At 41.6% G+C, this 27,459-nt stretch overlaps 1 non-coding gene across 1 annotated transcript; it reads left to right on the top strand.

Moving 5' to 3' along the window:
- The first annotated feature begins 24,392 nt into the window (after positions 1–24,392).
- LOC112207247 (U1 spliceosomal RNA) lies at positions 24,393–24,556 on the top strand. The gene has a single exon (XR_002941696.1). It is a non-coding gene; the product is annotated as a U1 spliceosomal RNA (small nuclear RNA).
- Positions 24,557–27,459: the final 2,903 nt, after the last annotated feature.

Raw genomic sequence — 27,459 nt, 5'->3', positions numbered from 1 at the left:
GTAGAAAGTTCATGCTGAATTAAGCTTTGAATCTCTTCATCGTTGGGTTTATTGAATCACTCCATCATTGGGTTTGTTTCAGTTTCCTAGGAATACAGTCTCTTGGGATTTGTTTGATTCACTGGTCAGATTTGTGTTGTTCCTTGGTGCAGTTGCTTTCTGGCCTTCTAAATCTGCTCTTATGGTCTGTCTGCTTGTTTAGTATCTTAAGTGCCATTTGTCTGTAAAATGATTACTGAGTGGGGGAGGATAGGCATAAACTCAGTAAGTCTGTCTGCAAGCCAGTCCCTTGGACTGAGAAGCTCAGACGATCTCCCAAGACCGTTTTTCTTCAGACGTATGTTGTCTCAGGTCACCATATCAAAACACTTTAAGGACCTTTTCCTTAGTCTTGTGTTTGTGTCAGTTTGCCAAAACTGCTTTGTTCAGTTTCACTTGCCCAGAAACAGCTGGTATTGTCTGGCCCCTGATGGGGGACAACTGGCCTTGCACCAAATTCCACAGACACTAAGTTACAAAAGCGCCATGCTTGTAGACTGCTGTTTCTTATGGGGTCATTCTATCTAAAACTGCATTTCTTCCAGGACAAACACCTGTTTCCTTCATGTTTTCTCATTATAATGTTAGCGTATGTACTTGTCCCTAACGGACACAATTTCACTAGGGCCAATTTGAAAATTGCTATGGCCTTTTTTGGGACATTTTGACACGAATCAGATTTTTCATTTGACAGGTACCCTAAAAACAAAACAAAATGTGAATCAATCTTCATGAGGAGATTGTTTTTCCTGGCTGCCTAAATGAGAGATCATTTTGTTTAATATAGGAGTCAGTCCCATCTTCATTTCCATCACTTGGATTAATACATCCCAGCTCTTTATTCGCGTGGCTTGATAATATTGTCTAGGGCTTAAGTCCTCAAATCAGCCACACTGTCACTCTCTTTAGTGTGTATGTTTATCAAAATGTTTCTCTATATCTAAACTTTGTTTTCTCTCCTTACAGGAAGCCCTATAAAATGGATATAAATCTTAAAACCTTGACATCTTTTACTTGCATCCAGAGGTATGGCCATAATAAAAGTGGAGTTTAAACAAAAAATGCTTCTTGATATTTCTCACAATTGCAGAGATATGTTGGCCATGATGTTGAAGCATTCAATATTAGTTGAGTAATTTTAAGAATATTGCCAAGAAAATTTCCAATACATATCTACCAGCTGAAGACACAATCCTGGCAAGACTATGCAGGCAAGACATGGGACAGAGCCACAAGCTCAAGGCCTCTTTGAACACCTCCAAATGGATTTTCCACAAGTGCCTTCAGCAGCGGTCCATAAATACGTTCTGGTTATTGGTTTTTGTTCTTAGGGTGGGTGCACTCTCTTAGTTGAACAGCTATGGCCGTCATGATTTTTAAAATTACTTTATATTCAAAAACTGGAGAATTCCAACTTATCTCTTCAGTAACATGGACACATATTTCACTAGAAGTATTATTAAAGAATAATTTAACACCTTTTATTCAGAACTCCACTGTCCTTATCATCCGCAGACTGCAGAGAAAATAAAGAGAGCTAATGGAATTCTCAACTTAGAATTTTCAAAGCTCTCAGGTATCCTTAAACTTCCAAGCACCGAACTATTTCCACTGGCCTTGATGACAATAAGATCAATCCCCCTCAGGACCTGCAAGTTCTCTACTCTGGAGTTAATTATCAGACTGCCCCACACATTTGGAAATTGCTTCCAGTCGTACTTTCTGCCACACTACAGTCAATGTGTCTGAATACAAGAGATCATATGATGCTTCCAGGTGTTTCACCAAGTACAAGCTTCATTTCCAAAACCCCAGCTAAGAAGCTTCTGTAAGATCTGTAACTGGGAGATTTAGTCTTCTGGAAGTGACATAAAAGGAAAACTGCCCTTGAACCTCAATGAAAAAGACCTCATCAGACACTGCTAATAACTGACACAACAATAAAACAACACGGAATAGATCCGGGAATCATACTTCCCAATTAGAAAAAAAATACATCATTTTGTCCCGACTACTGGAAGCCCATTCCATTAGGGAACCTCAAACTGAGGATTCTTAGAAATTCTTCAGAAACAGCTGATTTCAAAAATGGACAGATTCCGTCCAAGACTATAGAATGAACCACCTACTTCGGAAGTGGACAACTTCTGCCCAAAACTGCAGAACGAGATTAATTTTCTGATTTTTTTTCCCAGCACTTTTTTCACCTGTCCTATGGCCTATCATGTTGTGTCACCCTCTGGAACATTAACATGATCTTTTTATCTTTTTTCTGCCCCCGCTATGGTTTTCTTCTACCACTTAAGAAAAAAGCAAAACTCTTTTGTACTTTTTCCCAGACTCTAGCTATTGCTCTGAAGTTCACTGGTTCTAGGATTTATAATCCCTTGTTCTCCTTTCTGGCCAAAATTTAATAGCCATCCCTTTAAACAGTTCAAAAGGTAGGGCTGGGCACGGTGGCTCACGCCTGTAATCCGAGCACTTTAGGAGGCTGAGTCAGGCAGATCTCTTGAGCTCAGCAGTTTGAGACCAGTCTGACCAACATGGTGAAACCCTGTCTCTACCAAAAGTACAAAAATAAGCCCGGTGTGGTGGCACCTGCCTGTATTCCCAGCTACTCATGAGGCACAAGAATTGCTTAAATCCGGGAGACGGAGGTTGCAGTGAGCCGGGATCATGCCACTGCACACCAGCCTGTGACAGAGTGAAACTCTGACTTAGAAAATAAATAAACAGATGCTGACTTAGGAAGATGGCCTAATAGGAACAGCTCCAGTCTGCAGCTCCCAGCAAGATCGATGCAGAAGATGGGTGATTTCTGCATTTCCAACTGAGGTGCCTGGTTCATCTCATTGGGACTGGTTGAACAGTGGGTATAGCCCACTGGGGGTGAACTGAAGCAGGGCAGGGCGTTGCCTCACCCAGGAAGCACAAGGGGTCGGGGGATTTCCCTTTCCTAGCCAAAGGAAGCCATGACAGACCGTACATGGAGAAACGGTACACTCCTGACCAAATACTGCACTTTTCCCACGGTCTCAGCAACCGGCAGATCAGGAGATACCCTCCCATGCCTGGCTCGGTGGGTCCCATGCCCACGGAGCCTTGCTCACTGCTAGCGCAGCAGTCTAAGATCAACCTGCTATGCTGCAGCTTGACGGGGGGAGGGGCGTCCACCACTGCTGAGCCTTGAGTAGCTTACCGTGTAAACAAAGCAGCTGGGAATCACAAACTGTGTGGAGCCCACTGCAGCTCAGCAAGGCCTACTGTCTTTATAGATTCCACCTCTGGGGGCAGGGCATATCTGAACAAAAGGCAGCAGACAGCTTCTGCGGACTTAAACATCCCTGTCAGACAGCTCTGAAGAGAGGAGTGGTTATCTCAGCATGGCATTCAAGCTCCAAGAATGGACAGACTGCCTCCTCAAGCGGGTCCCTGACCCCTGTGTAGCCTGACTGGGAAACACCTCCCAGTAGGGGCCAACAGACACCTCAAGCAGGCAGGTGCTCTTCTAGGACGAAGCTTCCAGAGGAAGGATCAGGCAGCAATATTTGCTGTTCTGCAGTCTCCCCTGGTGATACCTAGGCAAACAGGGTCTGGAGTGGACCTCCAGCAAACTCCAGTAGACCTGCAGCTGAGGAGTCTGACTGTTCAAAGGAAAGGTAACAAACAGAAAGGAATAGCAACAACATCAACAAAAAGGACATCCACACCAAGATCCCATCTGTAGGTCACCAACATCAAAGACCAAAGGTAGATAAAACCACAAAGATGGGGAGAAACCAGAACGGAAAAGCTGAAAATTCCAAACACCAGAGTGCCTCTTCTCCTCTAAAGGATTGCAGCTCCTCGCCAGCAGCAGAACAAAACTGGATGGAGAATGAGTTTAACAAGTTGACAGAAGTAGGCTTCAGAAGGTCAGTAACAACAAACTTCTCTGAGCTAAAGGAGCATGTTCTAGCCTATCACAAGGAAGCTAAAAACCTTGAAAAAAGGTTAGTCGGATGGCTAACTAGAATAAACAGTGTAGAGAAGAGCTTAGATGACCTGATGGAGCTGAAAACCATGGCACGAGAACTTTGTGATGCATTTACAAGCTTCAATAACCGATTCAATCAAGTGGAAGAAAGGATATCAGTGATTGAACATCAAATTATTGAAATAAAGAGAGAAGACAAGATTAGAGAAGAAAGAGTGAAAACAAAAGAACAAAGCCTCCAAGAAATAATGAGACTATGTGAAAAGACCAAATCTACATTTGATTCGTGTACCGGAAAGGGATGGGGAGAATGAAACCAAGTTAGAAAACACTCTTCAGGATATTATCCAGGAGAACTTCCCTAACCTAGCAAGGCAGGCCAACATTCAAATTCAGGAAATACAGAGAACACCACAGAGATACTCCTTGAGAAGAGCAAGACACATGATTGTCAGGCTCACCCAGGTTGAAATGAAGGAAAATATGTTAAGGGCAACCAGAGAGAAAGGTCAGGTTACCCACACAAAGGGAAGCCGGTCAGACTAACAGTGGCTCTCTTGGCAGAAACCCTACAAGCCAGAAGAGAGTGGGGGCCAATGTTCAACTTTTTTAAAGAAAAGAATTTTCAACCCAGAATCTCACATCCAGCCAAATTAAGCTTCATACATGAAGGAAAAATAAAATCTCTTACAGACAAGCAAATGCTGGGAGATTCTGTCACCAACAGGCCTGCCTTACAAGAGCTCCGGAAGGAAGCACTAAACATGGAAAGGAACAACCGGTATCAGCCACTGCAAAAACATGCCAAATTGTAGAGACCATCAAAGCTATGAAGAAACTGCATCAATTAACGGACAACATAACCAGCTAACATCATAATGACAGGATCAAATCCACACATAACAATATTTAGCTTAAATGTAAATGGGCTAAATGCCCCAATTAACAGATACAGACTGGCAAATTGGATAAAGAGTCAAGATCCATTGGTGTGCTCTATTCAGGAGACCCATCTCATGTGCAAAGACACATAAAGGCTCAAAATAAAGGGATGGAGGAAGATCTACCAAGCAAATGCAAAGCAAAAAAAAGTAGGGGTTGCAATCCTAGTCTCTGATAAAACAGACTTTAAAGCAACAAAGATCAAAAAAGACAAAGAAGGCCGTTCCACAATGGTAAAGGGATCAATTCAACAAGAAGAGCTAACTATCCTAAATATATAAGCACCCAGTACAGGAGCACCCAGATTCATAAAGCAAGTGAGACCTACAAAGAGACTTAGACTCCCACACAATAATAATGGGAAACTTTAACACCCCCCTGTCAATATTAGACAGAACAACAAGACTGAAGGTTAACAAGGATATCCAGGACTTGAACTCACTTCTGGACCAAGTGGACTTAATAGACATCTACTGAAGTCTCCACACCAAATCAACAGAATATACATTCTTCTCAGCACCACATCGCACTTATTCCAGAATTGACCACATAATTGGAAGTAAAGCACTCCTCAGCAAATGTAAAAGAACAGAAATCACCACAAACAGTCTCTCAGACCACAGTGCAATCAAATTAGAACTCGGGATTAACAAACTCACTTAAGTCAGGTAGCGTGATGCCTCCAGCTTTGTTCTTTTGGCTTAGGATTGTCTTGGAAATGCAGGCTCTTTTTTGGTTCCACATGAACTTTAAAGTAGTTTTTTCCAATTCTGTGAAGAAAGTCATTGGTAGCTTGATGGGGATGACATTGAATCTATAAATTACCTTGGGCAGTATGGCCATTTTCACGATATTGATTCTTCCTATCCATGAGCATGGAATGCTCTTCCATTTGCTTGTGTCCTCTCATATTTCCTTGAGCAATGGTATTAGTTGTCCTTGAAGAGGTCCTTCACATCCCTTGTTAAGTTGGATTCCTAGGTATTTTATTCTCTTTGAAGCAATTGTGAATGGGAGTTCACTCATGATTTGGCTCTCTGTTTGTCTGTTATTGGTGTATAAGACTGCTAAAACAATTAGGAGATATACCTAATGCTAAATGACGAGTTAATGGGTGCAGCACACCAGCATTGCACAGGTATACATATGTAACTAACCGGTACATTGTGCACATGTGCCCTAAAACTTAAAGTATAATAATAAAAAAAAGCATTCCTGCTGGTTAACAAACCATGGAGGGAAGGGCAAAGCAGAGAGGGCTTGGCAATACACCCTGCTAGGAAAGAACTCTTCTCTATGAGATGGTAAAGTACTTTTAGGCCCACTCTTCAGAATGCACAGTGCTGAGTGTAAAAGTATCATTATTGTAAACTCGAGCAAAGTACAGCCTAATCACAGTTGATAAAGGAAAGGGGAGGAGAAGCCTGCAATTCACATTTTAAAAATCAGTGGTGTTTTCTCTGAATGGCACTTCTTTCCTGCCAGGTCTTTTCTTGACTATACCATCTCAGGGGCTGCCAACAACCTTGTTAAACAGCACAGAATCTTTGTAGTAGAAAAGTATTTAAAATGTCCTCTAGGCCCATTTTCTGACCACCTATCTCTAGTAATGGAGATGATGTGGTTGCTATTTGGGGGCTTGACAACATTTACCAACATTCCAATATTGAAATTGCTTCTTGGAAAAGTACACCAGAAAAGTTCAAAAGAACCTCTGAGATGGTTTACTTCAGTGTCCTCTTTCTCTGGATTCTGCAACTGAAGCTCAGAGAGGTTAAGTTACTAATCCAGTAGTTTTGAGTTAGTTAGGATCCAGGGATAGAACCGAGGTCTAAGTATTCCTGAGGGGGGCATTTTCCAGAACTGGCAAATCAAACTTTGTTGCTTTATTGGTTATTGTATCAGTCTTTTGCTTGCCATACCAAAATATTCCAGACTGGGTGCCTTAAACAATTGACATTTATTTTTCACAGTTCTGGAGGCTACAAATCTTAAGGTCAAGGTGCCATCATTGCTGGTTTATAGTAAGGGCTCTCTTTCTGGCTTGCAGATGGCCGCCTTCTCACTGTGTGCTCACATGACTTTTCTATGTGACTGCGTTGAAAGAGAGAGCTGATTTGTGCTCCTTCTCCTTATGAGGGCACTAATCCCATTAAATCAGGGCCCTACCCTTATGTCCCTATGTAACCCTAATTACCTCCCAAAGGTCTCATCAACAAATACCATCGCATTAGGGCTCGACATATGAATTTTGGGTGACACAATTCAGTCCATAACAGTGTTGAAAGAAGTAGCCACTGCTTTTGTCAAAGTGGAAATCTAGATGCTACCATACACAGAAGAAGAGTCTAGGGCTCTGAAATGTCACCAGATACCCTCAAATGCCTGTTTTATTACAGGCATTTCCTCATTCTTCATTCTACTTGAAGTTTGTGCAGTTACCACATGCTTTACCTTGGAGCCTCGTCCTGGAATGCTCATCCAGCTCCTCTGACGTCAGTTGTCTTTCTCCTCCTCTGCTGGCTCAGTCACTTTCCTTATTTTAGTCAGGTTTCTTCATAGAAAGTAGATGCCACCTGAAGTTTTCTGTTTGGCCTCTTCCCATCTTTGTCTAATTCCTTACTCTCCCTGTCAAGCTCCCATTGATTCAATTCTCACCTCTCACTCAATTCTCAGACCTGAATTCTAACTACCTGCTGGAAGTTTCCATGCAATGCCTTAGAATTTAGAAACTAAACTCATTTCTCTCCTTAACACCTTCCAGCAAACTTCCATTCCTGTCTTCTCACATATTGAGTTATTTTCAACTTTGCCTTTATTTCTCTCTTACATCACTCAAAAAGTCCCTTAGACACAGCCTCCCCAATGCTTTCTGTTACTGGAGTTTCCCCCCTATTGTCTTTATCAAATTTAGGGATTTAGTGCATTTAATCTGATACATTATATTGAGAACCTAACTGACTACTTTTCACTCTAAAACATTCTGAAAATGGTTTCCAAATAAATCGTTCTAAAGTAAAAAAATAAAAATGCTAAAACACCAAAAGCAATGGCAACAAAAGCAAAAATTGACAAATGGGATCTAATTAAACTAAAGAGCTTCTGCACAGCAAAAGAAACTACCATCAGAGTGAACAGGCAACCTACAGAATGGGAGAAAATTTTTGCAATCTACCCATCTGACAAAGGGCTAATATCCAGAATCTACAATGAACTCAAACAAATTTACAAGAAAAAAACAACCCCATCAAAAAGTGGGTGAAGGATATGAACAGACACTTCTCAAAAGAAGACATTTATGCAGCCAACAGACACATGAAAAAATGCTTATCATCACTGGCCATCAGAGAAATGCAAATCAAAACCACAATGAGATACCATCTCACACCAGTTAGAATGGCAATCATTAAAACGTCAGGAAACAACAGGTGCTGGAGAGGATGTGGAGAAACAGGAACACTTTTACACTGTTGGTGGGACTGTAAACTAGTTCAACCATTGTGGAAGACAGTGTGGCGACTCCTCAAGGATCTAGAGCTAGAAATACCATTTGACACAGCCATCCCATTACTGGGAATATACCCAAAGGATTATAAATCATGCTGCCACAAATGCACATGCACACGTATGTTTATTGCGGCACTATTCACAATAGCAAAGACTTGGAACCAACCCAAATGTCTATCAATGATCGACTGGATTGAGAAAATGTGGCACATATACACCATGGAATACTATGCAGCCATAAAAAAGGATGAGTTCATGTCCTTTGCAGGGACATGGATGAAGCTGGAAACCGTCATTCTCAGCAAACTATCGCAAGAGCAAAAAACCAAACACCACATGTTCTCACTGATAGGTGGGAACTGAACAATCAGAACACTTGGACACAGGAAGGGGAACATCACACACCAGGGCCTGTTGTGGGGTGGGGGAAGTGGGGAGGGAAAGCATTAGGAGATATACCTACTGTAAAATGACAAGTTAATGGGTGCAGCACACCAACGTGGCACATGTATACATATGTAACAAACCTGCATGTTCTGCACAGGTACCCTAGAACTTAATGCATAATAAAAAAAATTAATGTCAACGTAAAAAAAAATAAATAAACTCACTCAAAACCACACAACTACATGGAAACTGAACAACCTACTCCTGAATGACTACTGGGGGTAAAATAACGCAATGAAGACAGAAATAAAGATGTTCTTTGAAACCAATGAGAACAAAGACACAACATACCAGAATCTCTGGGACACATTTAAAGCAGTGCATAGAGGGAAATTTATAGCACTAAATGCCCTCAAGGGAAAGGAGGAAAGATCTAAAATCAACACCCTAATATCAGGATTAAAAGACCTAGAGAAGCAAGAGCAAACAAATTCAAAAGCCAGCAGAAGGTAAGAAATAAGCAAGATCAGAGAAGAATTGAAGGAGATAGAGACACAAAATCCCTTCAAAAAAAAATCAAAGAATCCAGGAGCTGGTTTTTTGGAAAGATCAACAAAATAGACCGCTAGCAAAACTCATAAAGAAGAAAAGAGAGAAGATTAAAGACTTAAATGTTAGACCTAAAACCATAAAAGCCCTAGAAGAAAACCTAGGCAATACCATTCAGGACATAGGCATGGGCAAGGACTTCATATCTAAAACACCAAAAACAATGGCAACAAAAGCCAAAATTGACAAATGGGATCTAATTAAACTAAAGAGCTTCTGCACAGCAAAAGAAACTACCATCAGAGTGAACAGGCAACCTACAGAGTGGGAGAAAATTTTTGCAATCTACCCATCTGACAAAGGGCTAATATCCAGAATCTACAATGAACTCAAACAAATTTACAAGAAAAAAACAAACAACCCCATCAAAAAGTGGATGAAGGATATGAACAGACACTTCTCAAAAGAAGACATTTATGCAGCCAACAGACACATGAAAAAATGCTCATCATCACTGGCCATCAGGGAAATGCAAATCAAAACCACAATGAGATACCATCTCACACCAGTTAGAATGACGATCATTAAAAAGTCAGGAAACAACAGGTGCTGGAGAGGATGTGGAGAAATAGGAACACTTTTACACTGTTGGTGGGAATGTAAACTAGTTCAACCATTGTGGAAGTCAGTGTGGTGATTCCTCAGGGATCTAGAACTAGAAATACCATTTGACCCAGCCATCCCATTACTGGGTATATACCAAAAGGATTATAAAACATGCTGCTATAAAGACACATGCACACGTGTGTTTGTTGCAGCACTATTCACAATAGCAAAGACTTGGAACCAACCCAAATGTCCAACAATGATAGACGGGATTAAGAAAATGTGGCACATATACACCATGGAATACTATGAAGCCGTAAAAAAGGATGAGTTCATGTCCTTTGTAGGGACATGGATGAAGCTGGAAACCATCATTCTCAGCAAACTATACCAAGGACAAAAAACCAAACACCACATGTTCTCACTCATATGTGAGAACTGAACAATGAGAATACATGGACACAGGAAGGGGAACATCACACACCAGGGACTGTTGTGGGGTGGGGGGAGGGGGGAGGGATAGCATTAGGAGATATACCTAATGTTAAATGAAGAGTTAACGGGTGCAGCACACCAACATGGCACATGTATACATATGGAACAAACCTGTACGTTGTGCACATGTACCCTAAAACTTAAAGTATAATAAAAAAAATTCAAAAAGAATAGAACAGATCAGGACATTACACAAATGGAAAAGATACATTTGTTTTATGAAATGTTTCTTTCTGCTGTGAGTTTGTGTGTGTGTGTGTGTGTGTGTGTGTAATGGGCGGTGATATAAAAAGTACTGTGAATAACAATAAATTTTTTATGTTTTTAATTTTTAAATAAATAAACTTTAAAAATAAAAAAAGAATCAAATGGACACAATAAAAAATCATAAAGGGGATATCACCACGGATCCCACAGAAATACAAACTACAATCAGAAAATACTATAAATAACTCTATGCAAATAAACTAGAAATCTAGAAGAATAAATTCCTGGACACATACACCCTCCCAAGTCTAAACCAGGAAGCAGTTGAATCCCTGAATAGACCAACAACAGGTTCTGAAATTGAGGCAATAATTAATAGCCTACCAACCAAAAAAAGTCCAGGACTAGACGATTCACAGCCGAATTCTACCAGAGGTAAAAAGAGGAGCTGGTACCATTCCTTCTGAAACTATTTCAATCAATAGAAAAAGAGGGAATCCTCCCTAACTCATTTTATGAGGCCAGCATCATCCTGATACAAAAGCCTGGTAGAGACACAACAACAAAAAAAAAAAAAGAGAGAGAGAATTTTAGGCCAATATCCCTGATGAACATCTGTGTGAAAATCCTCAGTAAAATACTGGCAAATTGAATCCAGCAGCACATCAAAAAGCTTATCCACCATGATCAAGTCGGCTTCATCCCTGGGATCCAAGAGGCTGGTTCAACCTATGCAAATCAATAAACGTAATCCATCACATAAACAGAACCAACGACAAAAACCACATTATTATCTCAATAGATGCAGAAAACATCTTTGACAGAATTCAACAGCCCTTCATGCTAAAAACTCTCAATAAACTAGGTATTCATGGAACGTATCTCAAAATAGTAAGAGCTATTTATGACAAACCCACAGCCAGTATCATACTGAATGGGCAAAAACTGGAAGCATTCCCTTTGAAAACTCACACAAGACAGGGATGCCCTCTCTCACCACTCCTATTCAACATAATGTTGGAAGTTCTGGCTAGGGCAATCAGGGAAGAGAAAGAAATAAAGGTATTCAGTTAGGAAAAGAGAAAGTCAAATTGTCTCAGTTTGCAGATGACATGATTGTATATTTAGAAAACCCCATCATCTCAGTCCAAAACCTCCTTAAGCTGATAAACAACTTCAGCAAAGTCTCAGGATACAAAATCAATGTGCAAAAATCACAGGCATTCCTATACACCAATAATGGACAAACAGAGAGCCAAATCATGAGTGAACTCCCATTCACAATTACTACAAAGAGAACAAAATACCTAGGAATGCAACTCACAAGGATGTGAAGGACCTCTTCAAGGAGAACTACAAACCACTTCTCAACAAAATAAAAGAGGACACAAAGAAATGGAAGAACATTCCATGCTCAAGGATAGGAAGAATCAATATGGTGAAAATGGCCATACTGCCCAAGGTAATTTGTAGATTCAATGCTATCCCCATCAAGCTACCACTGATTTTCTTCACAGAATTAGAAAAAAATACATTAAAGTTCATATGGAACCAAAAATGATCCCGCATAGCCAAGAAAATCCTAAGCAAAAAGAACAAAGCTGGAGGCATCACACTACCTGACTTCAAACTATACTACAAGGCTACAGTAACCAAAACAGCATGGTACCAAAACAGATAAACAGACCAATGGAACGGGACAGAGACCTCAGAAACAACATCACACATCTACAACCATCTAATCTTTTACAAACCTGACAAAAACAAGCAATGGGGAAAGGATAGCCTATTTAATAAATGGTGCTGGGAAAACTGGCTAGCCATATGTAGAAAGCTGAAACTGGATCCCTTCCTTACACCTTATACAAAAATTAACTCAAGATGGACTAAAGACTTAAATGTAAGACCTAACACCATAGAAACCCTAGAAGAAAACCTAGGCAATACCCTTCAGAACATAGGCATGGGCAAAGACTTCATGACTACAACACCAAAAGCAATGGCAACAAAAGCCAAAATTGACAAATGGGATCTAATTAAACTAAAGGGTTTCTGCACAACAAAAGAAGCTACCATCAGAGTGAACAGGCAACCTAAAGAATGGGAGAAAATCTTTGCAATCTACCCATCTGACAAAAGGCTAACATCCAGAATCTACAAAGAACTTAAACAAATTTATAAGAAAAAGACCAAACAACCCCATCAAAAAGTGGGCAAAAGATATGAACAGACACTTCTCAAAAGAAGACATGTATGCAGCCAACAGACATATGAAAAAATGCTCATCATCACTGGTCATCAGAGAAATGCAACTCAAAACCACAGTGAGATACCATGTCACACCAGTTAGAATGGCGGTCATTAAAATGTCAGGAAACAACAGATGCTGGAGATGATGTGGAGAAATAGGAATGCTTTTACACTGTTTGTGGGAGTGTAAATTAGTTCAACCATTGTGGAAGACAGTGTGGCGATTCCTCAAGGATCTAGAACTAGCGATCTTGACCCAGCGATCCCATTACTGGGTATATACCCAAAGGATTATAAATCATGCTACTCATAAAGACGTATGTTCACGTATGTTTATTGTGGCACTATTCACAATAGTAAAGACTTGGAACCAACCCAAATGTCCAACAATGATAGACTGGATTAGGAAAATGTGGCACATATAGACCATGGAATACTATGCAGCCATAAAAAAGGATGAGTTCACGTCCTTTGCAGTGACATGGATGAAGCTGGAAACCATCATTCTCAGCAAACTATCACAAAGACAGAAAACCAAACACCACATGTTCTTACTCACAGGTGGGAGTTGAACAATGAGAACACGTGGACACAGGGCAGGGAACATCACACACCAGGGCCTGTCAGGGGGTGGAGGGATGGGGGAGGGATAGCATTAAGTGAAATATCTAATGTAAATGACGAGTTGATGGGTGCGGCAAACCAGCATGGCACATGTATACCTATGCAACAAACCTGTACGTTGTGCACATGTACCCTAGAACTTAAAATATAATAAAAAATAGATAAATAAATAAGGCCAGGCATGGTGGCTCACACCTGTAATCCCAGCACTTTGGGAGGCCGAGGCAGGCAGATAACCTGAGGTCAGGAGTTCGAGACCAGACTGGCCAAGATGGCAAAACCCCGTCTCTATTAAAAATATAAAAATTAGCCAGTTGTGGTGGTGGGTGCCTGTAATCCCAGCTACTCCGGAGGCTGAGACAGGAGAATCACTTGAATCTGGGAGACAGAGGTTGCAGTGAGCAGAGATTGCACCACTGCACTCCAGCCTAGGCAACAGTGAGACTCAGTGTTAAAAAAAAAAAAAAAGTAAATAAATAAATTGACCAAAAAAAGTAGGTTTCCTTTTGCAGACTCCTTCTGGTACTTACAATTTCCTCTCCAAATTCTAGTCTTGTGAGAAAAACAGACTTTGACTTCACATCAATAAAATGCTTCTACTGAGGTCATTACAACGTTACAGAGAAACCTAGACCCTCAGGAATGGGAATAAATATTTGTTCCATTCAAAGACACTGCAGCTGCTTTGCAGGAACTATTTGGCTCCACTCAAGGAATTTACCCCCCTAAGTGACAAAAAATGGGCTTACTCTGGCTGGGAGCGGTGGCTCACGCCTGTAATCCCAGCACTTTGGGAGGCTGAGGCAGGCGGATCACGAGGTCAGGAGATTGAGACCATCCTGACTAACACGGTGAAACCCCGTCTCTACTAAAAAAATAGAAAAAATTAGCCGGGCGTGGTGGCGGGCCCCTGTAGCTCCAGCTACTCGGGAGGCTGAGGCAGGAGAATGGTGTGAACCCAGGAGGCGGAGCTTGCAGTGAGCTGAGATCGTGCCACTGCACTCCAGCCTGGGTGACAGAGCAAGACTCTGTCTCAAAAAAGAAAAGAAAAATGGGCTTACTCATGATGGGCCAAGTTATAGTCATACTCCCAATGCAGCCTGTATCCCACCTGGATACTACTTAAGTGGACATCAGGCTTACCCTCTTCTGCCACTAAATCAGCCTGGAGAATCTGGATGATTGATAGAGAATTGAGATATTTAGAGCTAGTACCTCTCCATGTTTGCATGGGGAAGAAGCTCAGAAACCTTCAAGGTGAGGTGAGCACAAACTACTTGAGAGAATTCCCAGAAGAGATAACTGACTCCCTCTTTTTGCATACTATGCTGGCTACAATTCGCACGGCAGAAATAATACGACTAGAAGAGGTGGTGCAGAATTTTTCTCTGGACCTGGAAGAAGTCACAAATGGAACAATTTCTACTCTGGATGCCCTCCAAAAACTACTCTAAATCTGTTAGCTAGAGTTCTCATGGACAATTGCATAGCCCTTGGTTTCCTCTTAGCTATCCAAAGGAGAGCTCATGTTAGAGTAAATACATCTCGCTGCACCTGTGTAAATATTACACGGCAAGTAGAACAGTTTATGGTATATTAAAAGAAAATAAACTCATCTGGATCTCTAAGGCAGACCCAGCTGGATTCTGGGACATGCTTTCATTGCCTAGGCTTTATAACCTAGACACCCTTGGCTTGGAGATCTGCAGCAAGAGCTAATAATCATTTCATTTTTGTTAACTGCCTGTGTTGCAGTTTGTCAACATATCATGTCTAGCATCTAAAATGCTACTGTGTAGTTTTGAGAGATCTCCTTGATACTGATTTCTATTTTTATTGTACTGTGGTCCAAGAGTACACTTGGTATGATTTAAATTTTTTTGAATTTATTGAGACTTGCTTTATGACTGACCATGTGGTTGATCTTAGAATATATTCTGTGTGCACATGAGAAGAATGTGTATTCTGTGGTTGTTGGGTGGAGTGTTTCGTAGATGTCTATTAGGTCCAAATGGTCAAGTGTCAAGTTTAAGTCCAGGGTTTCTTGGTTAGTGTTCTGCCTCAGTAATCTGTCTAATGCTGTCAGTGGGGTGTTGAACACTCCCACTACTATTGTGTGGTTGTCTAAGTCTTCTGATAGGTCAAGAAGAACTCATTTTATGCATCTGGGCTCTCCAATGTTGAGTGCGTATATATTTAAGATAGCTAAGGCTTCCTGTTGGATTGTTATTGTTTGTAATGCCCTTCATTGTCCTTCTTAATTTCTATTGGTTTAAAGTCTGTTTTATCTGAAATAAGAAGAGGGACTCATGTTCTTTTTTGTTTTCCATTTGCATGGTAGATCTTCCTCCACCCTTTTACTTTGAGCCTGTGGGTGTCGTTGCATGTGAGATGGGTCTCTTGAAGGCAGCAGATGGTTGGGTCTTGTCCTTTTGTCCAGCCTGCCACTCTGTGCCTTTTCAGTGGGGTGTTTAGCCCATTTACATTCAAGGTTAGTATTCATATACGGGATTTTGATCCTGTCATCATGATGCCTGGTGGTTGTTATGTGGACTTGACTGCGTAGTTGCTTTATACTGCCTGTGTGCTATGTGCTTAAGGGTGCTTTTGTGGTAGCAGGTGTCATTATTTTGATTCCATGTTTAGCACTCCCTTAAGAACCTCTTGTAATGCTGGCCTAGTGGAAATGTATTCCCTCAGCATTTGCTTGTCCGAGAAGGATTTTATTTCTCCTTCACTTATGAAGCTTTGTTTGGCAGCATGTGAAATTCTTGGCTGGAACTTCTTTTCAGTAAGGACACTGAAATTAGACCCCCAATCTTTTCTGGCTTGTAAGGTTTCTGCTGATAGGACTGCTGCTAGCCTGATGGGGTTACCTCTGTAACTACACTATAAAGCCACAGGAACCAAAACAGCTTGATACTGATAAAAAAAAAAAAAAGACACATAGACCAATGGAACAGAATGGAAAACTCAGAAATAGAGCTGCACACCTACAACCATCTGAACTTTGACAAGGCTGGCAAACACATGCAATGAGGAAAGGACTCGACTCCCTATTCAATAAATGATGGTGGGATAACTGGCTAGCCACTTGCAGGAAATTGAATCTGGACCACATACAAAAATTAACACAAGGTGGATCAAAGATTCAAATGTAACACCTCAAACCATAAGAATCCTGGAGGACAACTTAGGAAACACTCTTCTGGACATCAGCCTTGGCAAAGAATTTTTGACTAAGTCTCCAGATTTAATTGCAACAAAAACAAAAATTGACACCCCAAGACCGAATTAAACTGAAGAGCTTCTACACAGCAAAAGAAGCCAGCACCAGAGTAAACAGACAGCCTACAGAATGAGAGAAGATATTAGCAAACAATGCATGTGACAACGGCCTAATATCCAGAATCTGTAGGGAACTTAAACAAATCAACAAGTAAAACACAAATAGCCCCATTTAAATAAAAAAAAAAAAACAGGCAAAGGACATGAACAGACACTTCTCAAAGGAAGATGTATAAGCGGCCAACAAACATGAAAACATGCTCAGCATCACTAATCATCTGAGAAATGCAAATCAAAACCACCATGAGACATCATCTCACACCAGTCAGAATGGCTATTATTAAACTGTCCAAAAACGATAGATGGTGGCGAGGCTGCAGTGAAAAAGGAACGCCTATACACTGTTGGTAACTGCTGCTTCTTTACCACTTACAGCTCTAGGCATCATTTATTCTTCCCTCATTCTAGATAAGATTTATTAAGATACCCAATCATAGGATTGCCTCTGCTCCTTAAAAGTATCTAATGCAAAGTTTGCCCAAATCCTGTAAGTCCTTTCTAATGCCCTCCTGCTGAGTTGCTCCGCAGTTTCCCATGGGGTGCATTCTCCCTTAATACAACAAGCAATAAACCCAAATTTGTTCGACTACAGGCGTGCTCCTGGTGATTGTTGGGTCGTGAGCACTGACATATTATAAAGATCTGCTTAATTGCCTCCACCCTACCCCATCCCACAGACTGTGACCTTTGTTAGAACAGCGCCTGTGGCTTATTTATTTTTTGTCCCCAGTTCCAGTGGTGAATGGATGTATCATGGATGGCTCCATGGACGGATGGATGGATGGATGAATAAGAATAAAAGGGGGAGAAAGGGGAACATTGAGAAAATGAGGAGGGAGAGAGAAAAGAAGAGGGGAGGGAGGGAGAGAAGGAGAGGTAACTCAGGTTGTCCTGCTCTATTCCTTGGCCCGTGCACATGCTCACTTATCTTTACACACTGTCTTATTTCCTATGGGATCCATAGTCACCAGATGTCTGTTAAGGTGACATTTTATTTTGAAGGCAGTCTAGACGCCTATTACTCCAATTTTCTGCCATTGCCCTGTTTTCTTCCTACTCTTCCTCCCTTGTTTGTCTCATCCACTCTCATGGCTTCTCTTACTACTTTTCAGCAGAAGCCTTCCAAGTCGCTTCCTCCAACGCCAGCCTCTTCCCAAAGTTGTGGTCCTACATTTCTAGTTGTACCACATGGTGGTGCTCAAGAAGAGAGAAACTTGGATATGTTTTTCTGTTACATGTTCTGGAAGCTCTAACCGCATTCCCTCTTCTGTCTTCTGCATCGTACTACAGTTCTCTGGTTATATTCTATTTAGGCTCTCGGTAGCTGTCTTGAGTCAAACTTCAGAGGAGTAAGGGCTTTTCTAAGAGGGTGAGGCAGTCATAATCTGAAAGTAACAACAATAATGATAATACTTGTGTGGAGGTTCTCCTCTGGTAGGATCAGTACTAGACACTTTAAATGTTACCTCATTGTTTTCTTTTTTTGAGACAGGGTCTTGCTCTGTCACCCAGGCTGGAGTGAAGTGGCATGATCATAGCTCATTGCAGCCTCAAACTCCTGCACTCAAGCTATCCTCGTGTCTCAGCCTCCTGGGTAGGTGGGACTGCGGGCACGCGTCACCATGCCCAGCTATTTTTTATTTTTAGTAGAGACGGGGTCTTGCTGTGTTGCCCAGGACGGTCTTGAACTCCTGTGCTCAAATGATCCTCGTGCCTCAGCTTCCCAAAGTGCTGGGATTACAAGCCTGAGCCACCATGCCCAGCCCTGTTACATCATTTAAGCTTGATCCTCACAACAATCATAGTAGAAAGGGCTTATTATCTTTATTTATAAATAAGAAAACAGGCTTAGAAAGGTGAATTCACTTGCCCAAGGTCACACAGCTAGTAAGTGGAAGAAACACCAGGATTCGAACTGGAAGCTGAGCTGCTACTGTAGAGCTGGAGCTCTTAACTGCTGTGTTGTATTAATCCAGGGAATGAAGACAATGAGGTCTCTGCCCCCAGGTCTATATGATGTTTGGGGTATGACAATAAGAGAATCATCTAGTGAAAAATGCTGTGGGGCAGTGGTGTCTTTAGGTGAACTAGGTAAAAATAAGGAATGATACCTAGTTCTCTTGTATTGCTACAATTAAGAAAAGGAGCTGGAGTGAACACTGAAAACAAAGTGGGAGGATATAGGGGAGATTTATTTAAAGTATGAAACAAAAAGCCAGAGTGCATTCAAGAAAAGAGTTGGGCAGAGTCAGACATAGAGAGGAAACAAGAAAATAATAGCCAGAAGTTCCTGCATTTGGGGCAGTATTGAGATTGACAGAGAAATGAGGCTTGGTGGCATCTGCTGGTCTAAAGATACCAAACAGAGGAGACTCTGATTAAAATTGGTCTGTGCTGGTACACCAATGTTCTGGAAGGTGCTGGCAGCCTACTGATTAGAGGCAGGTGGAAGTAGCAGTGGCCAATGCTCAGGGTTCAGGAGTAAGTGTCAGTGAAAAATTGTGATAGTGTTCTCTGCAAAAGAAGCAGACAGTTCCTAGGGCAGTATTTCACAGACACGGAGGCACAAACTCTATCTTGTGTTCCTATTGCCATACTGTTCCTGATATATCTTAGGAAGGTATCATATACATAGATCATTCTGATTTGGAGGATGTCTGGAATCAAGAACAAGAGCATTTGCCAGAGTGCTCCAGTTAAAAGTTTGCAAGAGCCAATTTGTCATTCCACGAAGGGAACAAGGAAGATGTAACCTCGAGAGGATTAGAAAGGCTTTTTACCTGGTTGGGGAGAAAGTATAGAATACTTACGAGAAAATAAATCAAATCAGAAGACAGACCTCAGAGGGGAAGTGTCTGGCTGGATGTGGGAAGGGAGAGCAGAATGTGAGCACATTTTCTGGGACATGTGATAGCTGAGGAGAGGAACTTCTTAGGCATTATAGTCCACTGCAGCATGTGGATACAGAGATGGAAAAGGAAGCTGTTTTTCATTAAATGAGATACATGAAACAAGAGAAAACAGGCCCTAAACTCCACCCCCAAATGTGTAAGGCCAGTACTGGTGGCCCCAGACAAAGCTGTTACTATCCCTTGGAGGTCTTTGCTTCTTGCACAAGAGACCTTGTCAGCACCCTTACTGGCAGGGCAGCAACATTGGCACCAGGCTCCCATATTTGTTCCAAAGAATTGGGTACCACCTCAAAACTGGGAGGCTAAGGGGCTCTGGGGACAAACAGGATAATGGCAATTTGTGACAACACAATAATTATACATACCTTCTCTTTCCTTCCTCCCATCTGCCACCCCTACTTCCTTGCCCTTAGCTTAGAGGGAGGGACTTGTTCGTGTATTAGAGGCTGATTGGCTGCTGTGGGGGAGATATGAAATGGCAGGCTTATCATCAGCTTGCATCCTGATTGTATTTCCGATCATCCTAGCACATGATGATGTACAAGTTAAATTCAATCTCTGAAGTCAAACCATCTAGGTTCAAATTTCAGTTTACCACTTACTATCTGCGTGTGTCCTTGAGCAAGTTACTTAAACTCTCTGTACCTCAGTTTCCTTATCTGTAAATGAGAATAATAATAACAGCACTCTCTTCATTGGATTAATATATTAAATAAACTAGCATGCTTAGCACAGGCCTGCTCATCAACAGCTCGTCCTACAACAGAAGGAACAGAAGGGATTAACCCCAGTCTAACTACAGATTATGTTCTGTATAAAAAGTGTTTAATAAAAGTTAGCTAATATGATGATGATCTCGAGAAATAGACACCTGATACATTGCTACTTAAAGCCTCTCATAGTACTGATCAACATAAGCATGTAAGAAAACTGCCCCGGATAAGAAAGAGCCATGCAAAAGAATTAGAGGGAACAGTACCTGGTACTTTCACAAGACTAGCAATAATGCCTATTCTCAACTATCAGACTGGAAAGTCTCTCAATTCTCTGAGCAATATACAAAGTGCTGAAAAGAGATGTACCTAACTAGTGGAGAGTAATGGGTCCTAGACTAAACACAGCTTTGGTATCATCTAACAAAGCTTAAAAGCAAGACCCCAAAGTATGAAACTACAAGCGACTTAACTGCATCCCAGAACAAAGCTCAGGAAAAATTATGAGAATACAAAAATATTCGGCACTCCGCCCTGTCCAGGAGGTGGGGGGGGGCGCCTCTGCCCGGCCGCCCCTACTGGGAAGTGAGGAGCCCCTCTGCCCGGCCAGCCGCTCTGTCTGGGAGGGAGGTGGGGGGGTCAGCCCCCGGCCCGGCCAGCCGCCCCGTCCGGGAGGGAGGTGGGGGGGTTAGCCCCCCACCTGGCCAGCCGCCCCATCCAGGAGGTGAGGGGCGCCTCTGCCCGGCCGCCCCTTCTGGGAAGTGAGGAGCCCCTCTGCCCGGCCAGCCGCCCCGTCCGGGAGGGAGGTGGGGGGGTCAGCCCCCCGCCCGGCCAGCCGCCCCGTCCGGGAGGGAGGTGGGGGGGTCAGCCCCCCGCCCGGCCAGCCGCCCCGTCCGGGAGGGAGGTGGGGGGTCAGCCCCCTGCCCGGCCAGCTGCCCCGTCCGGGAGGGAGGTGGGGGGATCAGCCCCCCGCCCGGCCAGCCGCCCTGTCCGGGAGGTGAGGGGCGCCTCTGCCCGGCCACCCCTACCGGGAAGTGAGGAGCCCCTCTGCCCGGCCAGCCACCCCCTCCGGGAGGGAGGTGGGGGGGTCAGCCCCCCGCCGGGCCAGCCGCCCCGTCGGGGAAGTGAGGGGCGCCTCTGCCCGGCCGCCCCTACTGGGAAGTGAGGAGCCCCTCTGCCCGGCCAGCCGCCCTGTCCAAGAGGGAGGTGGGGGGTCAGCCCCCCGCCCAGCCAGCCGCCCCGTCCGGGAGGGAGGTGGGGGGGGTCAGCCCCCCGCCCGGCCAGCCGCCCCGTCTGGGAGGTGAGGGGCGCTTCTGCCCGGCCGCCCCTACTGGGAAGTGAGGAGCTCCTCTGCCCGGCCACCACCCCATCTGGGAGGTGTACTCAACAGCTCATTGAGAACGGGCCATGAAGACAATGGCGGTTTTGTGGAATAGAAAGGGGGGAAAGGTGGGGAAAAGATTGAGAAATCGGATGGTTGCTGTGTCTGTGTAGAAGGAGGTAGACATGGGAGACTTTTCATTTTGTTCTGTACTAAGAAAAATTCTTCTGCCTTGGGATCCTGTTGATCTGTGACCTTACCCCCAACCCTGTGCTCTCTGAAACATGTGCTGTATCCACTCAGGGTTGAATGGATTAAGGGCGGTGCAAGATGTGCTTTGTTAAACAGATGCTTGAAGGCAGCATGTTCGTTAAGAGTCATCACCACTCCTTAATCTCAAGTACCCAGGGACACAAACACTGCGGAAGGCCGCAGGGTCATCTGCCTAGGAAAACCAGAGAACTTTGTTCACTTGTTTATCTGCTGACCTTCCCTCCACTATTGTCCTGTGACCCTGCCAAATCCCCCTCTGCGAGAAACACCCAAGAATGATCAATAAAAAAGAAAAAAAAAAAAATATTCGGCACTCAACAAGCTAAAACTCATCATGTCTTGGCATCCAGTTAAAACCTAACAAACAAATGAAGAACCAAGAAAACATGACAATAACAAGGAGAAAAATCAATCAACTGAAAATGACCCAGAATTGACAAAGATGCTTAAATTAGAAGAGAAGAATATTAAAAGTTATAATAACTGTAGTTCATATGCTCGAAGTCAAGTCAAGACATGGAAGATACAGAAAAAATGCAAATCAAACTTCTGGAGATGGGCACTACTATATTTATGATGGAAAATGCACTGGATGGGATTAACAGTGTATGAGACATTGCAGGAAAAAAGATTAGTGAACTTAAAGACATGGGAATATAAGCTGTACAAAGAAAAAAATGTAAGAAAAATGAACAGAGCAACAGAGAACTATAGGACAATGTCACACAGCCAAATATATGTGCAATTGTTGGCCCTGAAAGAGAGAAAATAAAGGAGGGAGGGACAGAAAAAATATATTTGAATAAATAGCTGCTGAAATCTACCCATAATTGCTAAAAACTTTAAGCCCACACATCCAAGAAGCTGAACACACACCAGGCACAAGAAACGTAGAGAAAGCTACACTAAGGCACATCACAATAACATTTTACAAAACCAGAGAGGAAGAAAAAAGCCTGAAGAGCAGTCAGGAAAGATGGAGAGGCCACACGTTGCATACAAAGGGACTGAAATGAGGATGACAGCAGATTTCTCATCAGAAAAAAATGCAAGTGAGAAGACACTGGAGCAACATTTTTGAAGTACTAAATGAAAAATACTGCTAACCTAGAATGCTATGCCCAGTGAAAATGTCTTTCAAAAATGAAGGCCAAAAAGAAGGAAAGGGGAGCAAATTCATGAAGCCAATAGAAAACATAACACAAGATGGTACATTTAAACCTAACCATATCAATAATTACATTGAATATAAATGGTCCCAACATGCCAATTAAGAGACAAAAACCACCAGACTGGATAAGAAAGCAAGACACAACTCTATATTGCCTATAATAAACCCACTTTAAATATAAAGACACAACATAGCTTAAACATAAAGGTGGGGGCAGTATACCAAGCTAAGACTAATCACAATAAAGACGTAGTTGTTACATTGATATCAGACACAGTAGACTTCAGAACAAAGAATATTACCATTGATAAAGAAGACCATGTCATAATGACAACTCAGTGAATTTATGATGAGTAGATAACAATTCTGTGTTTGTGCACCTAAAAACAGAGCTTCAAGATGCATGAAGCAAAAATGAATAGACCTACACAGAGAAATAGCTGCATCAACAATTCTCGACAAAGATTTCAATACCCCTCAATATATTGCTGGTAAAACAAGCAGACAGAAAGTCAATGACAATATAGAAGACTCGAGCATCACTATTACCAACTTGACCTAATTGTCACATGTAGAACCCTCCACCCCACAACAGAAGACTATGCATTATTTTCAAGTGTATGTGGAACATTTACCAAGAGAGACTGTATTCCGTGCCATAAAACAAGTCTCAGTACATTTTAGACAATTCCAGTAACACAAAGTGTGTTCTTCAACCACATACAATAAAATTAAGTTAGAAATTAACGAGAGCGTTATTCAGAAAATCTACAAATACTTGGGAACCAAATAATGTGCTTTCAATTACCCTATGAATCAAATAAGAAATCATAATGAAAATTAGAAAGTGTTTTGAACTGACTGAAAAGGAAAACACAACATACCAAAATTTGTGAGAGGCTGGTAAAAAAAAAAAAAAAGACTCGGGAAATTTCGTAGCAGTAAAAACACCTCTATGAAGAAAGGTCTCAAGTCAATGAGCTCAGAAAACATGTTAATAAATGAGAAAAAGGAAAACAAATTAAATTAAACAGAACAAAGTTAATGGTAAGTGTCAGAGTAGAAATAATACATCCTCACCTGTCAGGGGAGATACCATGAGCACAAAGGTGGTTTTCCTAGATTGAGGCTCATCTATTGCATCCTGGGTGTGCTGACACCCGATATTTCCACAAACAGGGGAGACTCGACTGCACAATTTGTGTACATGGGGGACTGAGTTCGCACTTTCCCTGATAAAATAAAAACAAAGAAGTCAACGTAATACAAAGCAGAAAAACAATAAAGAAAATCAATGAACCCCAAATCTGGTTCTTTCAGAAGAGCGATAAAGTTTATAAACCTCTAGCCAGATGGATCAAGAAAAAAAAAAAAAAAGACTGAAGAGACAAACTACCAATACTAGGAAAAAAGAGAGATGGCATCCCTATAGATCCTATGTTTATTAAAATGGAGAAATTTGAACAACTTTATGTCAACAGATTCAATAACTGAGATGAAATGGAGCAATTCCTTAAAAGTCACAAACTACCAAGGCTCATCCCAGAAGGAGATCATCTGAATAACCCTTTATCTAGTAAAGAAATTTAATTGGCAATTAAACACTTTCTTAAGAAAGAAAGAAAACCTCAATCATAGATGGTTTCACTGATGAATCCCTATATGAAACCATATGGAATTATATAGAAGTATGTAAACAGGATCACATACTTCTCGAATCATTCTATGAAGCCAGAATTACACTGAAAAGAATGAATTTGGGCCTCTACTTCATCCTGTATACAAAAAAATTACCCAAAATCAGTCAATGACTTAAATACAAATGCTAATAACAAAAAACTCTTTGAAGAAAACACAGCGGTAAACTTTTATACCCTTGGATTAGGCAATGGATTCTTAGATATGACACCAAAATCATGAGCAACAAAAGAAAAATGATAGATCAATTAGATTTCATCAAAATTGAAAATGCTCATGCATAAAGAACAGTATAAAGTAAAAAAAGAAAACATTCTATAGAATGATAGAAAATAGTTGCGAATTACGTATCTGACAATGGTTTACTATTCAGAATATATAAAGAATTCCTATAGCTCAACACAAAAAAGAAGAGCAACCTAATTAATTTTTTAAATGAGCAAATGACTTAAGAGACATTTCTCCCACTAAGCCCGTGAGATGATGCTCAATATCATTAGTCATCAGAGAAATGCAAATGGAAACTACAATGAGATACCACCATTAACACTTTACACACATCTATAATTTAAAAAAAAACTTTTCTTGAAGCAAATAAGAAGCATTGGTAAGGATGTAAAGAAGTTGAAATTCTTGCACATTGCAGATGGGAATGTAAAATGGTGCACCTCCGTGGAAAAGCTTGCGGTCCCTCAAAGAGCTCTTTTCATAATGTATACAAAGATCAAAACGTTACATTGTACCACATAAACATACATGGCTATTATATCAATTAGAAATAAATTTTAAGAGTTAAACATAGGATGCCTTATGACCTAGCAATTCCACTCCTAGGGAAATATACCCAAAATAATTGAAAATAGAATCTGAGACAGTCAGTTTCATGCTAATGTTCATTGCAACAGTATGCACTATAGCCAAGAGTTGGAAACAACCAAAGGGTCCATCAGCAGTTTAATGGACAAATGAAATACAGCATGTGTATGCAATGGAATATTATTCAGCTGTGGAAAGAAATGAAGTTCTGATATGTGCTACAACATGGATGAACCTGAAAAACTTACTAAGTGAAATAAGCCAGACACAAAAGGAAAAATATTGTATGGTTCCACTTATATGAAATACCTAGAATAGGAAAATTCATAGAGACATCAAGTAGATTAGAGGTTATCAGGGGCTAAAGGGAGGAGGGAATGGAGGGTTATTGACCAATGAGTACAGAGTTTCCATTTAAAGTTTGGAAGTAGTGGTGATGGTGTCACAATGTTGCCAATGTAATTAATGCCACTGAATTGTACACTTAAAAAGGGTTAAGATTGCAAATTCTATGCTACATATATTTTACTACAATAACATTTTCCAAGGCCTGATGCAGTAGCTCATGCCTGTAATCCTATGTACTTGGGATGCTGAGGTGGGAGGATCACTTGAGGCCAGGAGTTTGAGACCAGCCTGGACAACCTAGCAAAACGCTGTCTCTACAAAATTTCTTAGAAATTAAAAATCTTCCAAAAGGGAAACAGAAAAAAAAATCCAGGACTACAGGAGGAACAATCCATGCCCCGCACCTCCCTTACTGCTGTCTTTTAGAACATCACAAAACCCAGGACGGCACTGGGAAACCCTAAGCCACAATTCGTAAATAACACTTGGCAGCAATCTTCTTTAAGTACCATCATGACAGCTGCCTCTGAGGCAGCTGCTACATTTCCTGTCTCCCACCTCTGCTTCTTGGGTTACAACTTTACCCTCACAACCTTTCTTTCCCACTCTGCCAGCATACTGAATATTTCTCACCAATAACTTCCTTCCAATCCACCCATCCTGGTGAAAATCTTCGGCCTACATTTATGTTCCTATCTTACTGACCAATCTATGTCTAGAACAGGACTCTCAACACTGTGCTGCTTTAGGTCATACCTCCAGCTTGACAACACTGTTTGAATAGTGAGCCTGAAATATAGGAATTGACTGGGACAAACACACTTAATATTAAGTCTATAGTTTGCCTTTATTTGGTTCTGTGTGATCATAGGCAATGTACCACTCTGAGCTTAGCAACCTCATTGATAAGATAGCAACAGCATTGTCTTCCTCCAAGAGTTATTTTTCAGGATTAAATAAGACTAACATGTGGAACATATCTAGTACATAATAGAATCTAAGTAAATTTTAGTTACCTTCCCCTTCTTCATAACATGTTATTACCAGAAACTGGGATGTTGAGGTAGGGGTTGCCTGCATTTCTAGCATTTTGAGGATGACATCAGGCAGACAACCTTACCTTCAGACATGCTAATATTCATGCCTCTGCCAAGCACCAATCTTGGGATGAAGGGAGGATGGTTTGGTCTTATTATGGCAACCTTCTGTTCTTCTGCACTAAAGGCCATTGCTATTTAGAAAAAAAGAATCCTCCCATGAAGAATTTTGTAAATTAA

Source organism: Pan troglodytes, chromosome X (assembly GCF_028858775.2).
Source record: "Pan troglodytes isolate AG18354 chromosome X, NHGRI_mPanTro3-v2.0_pri, whole genome shotgun sequence".
Classification (NCBI taxonomy): Eukaryota; Metazoa; Chordata; class Mammalia; order Primates; family Hominidae; genus Pan; species Pan troglodytes.
Note: the sequence above shows the minus strand (reverse complement) of the source record. Positions and strands in the feature narration are given on the sequence as shown.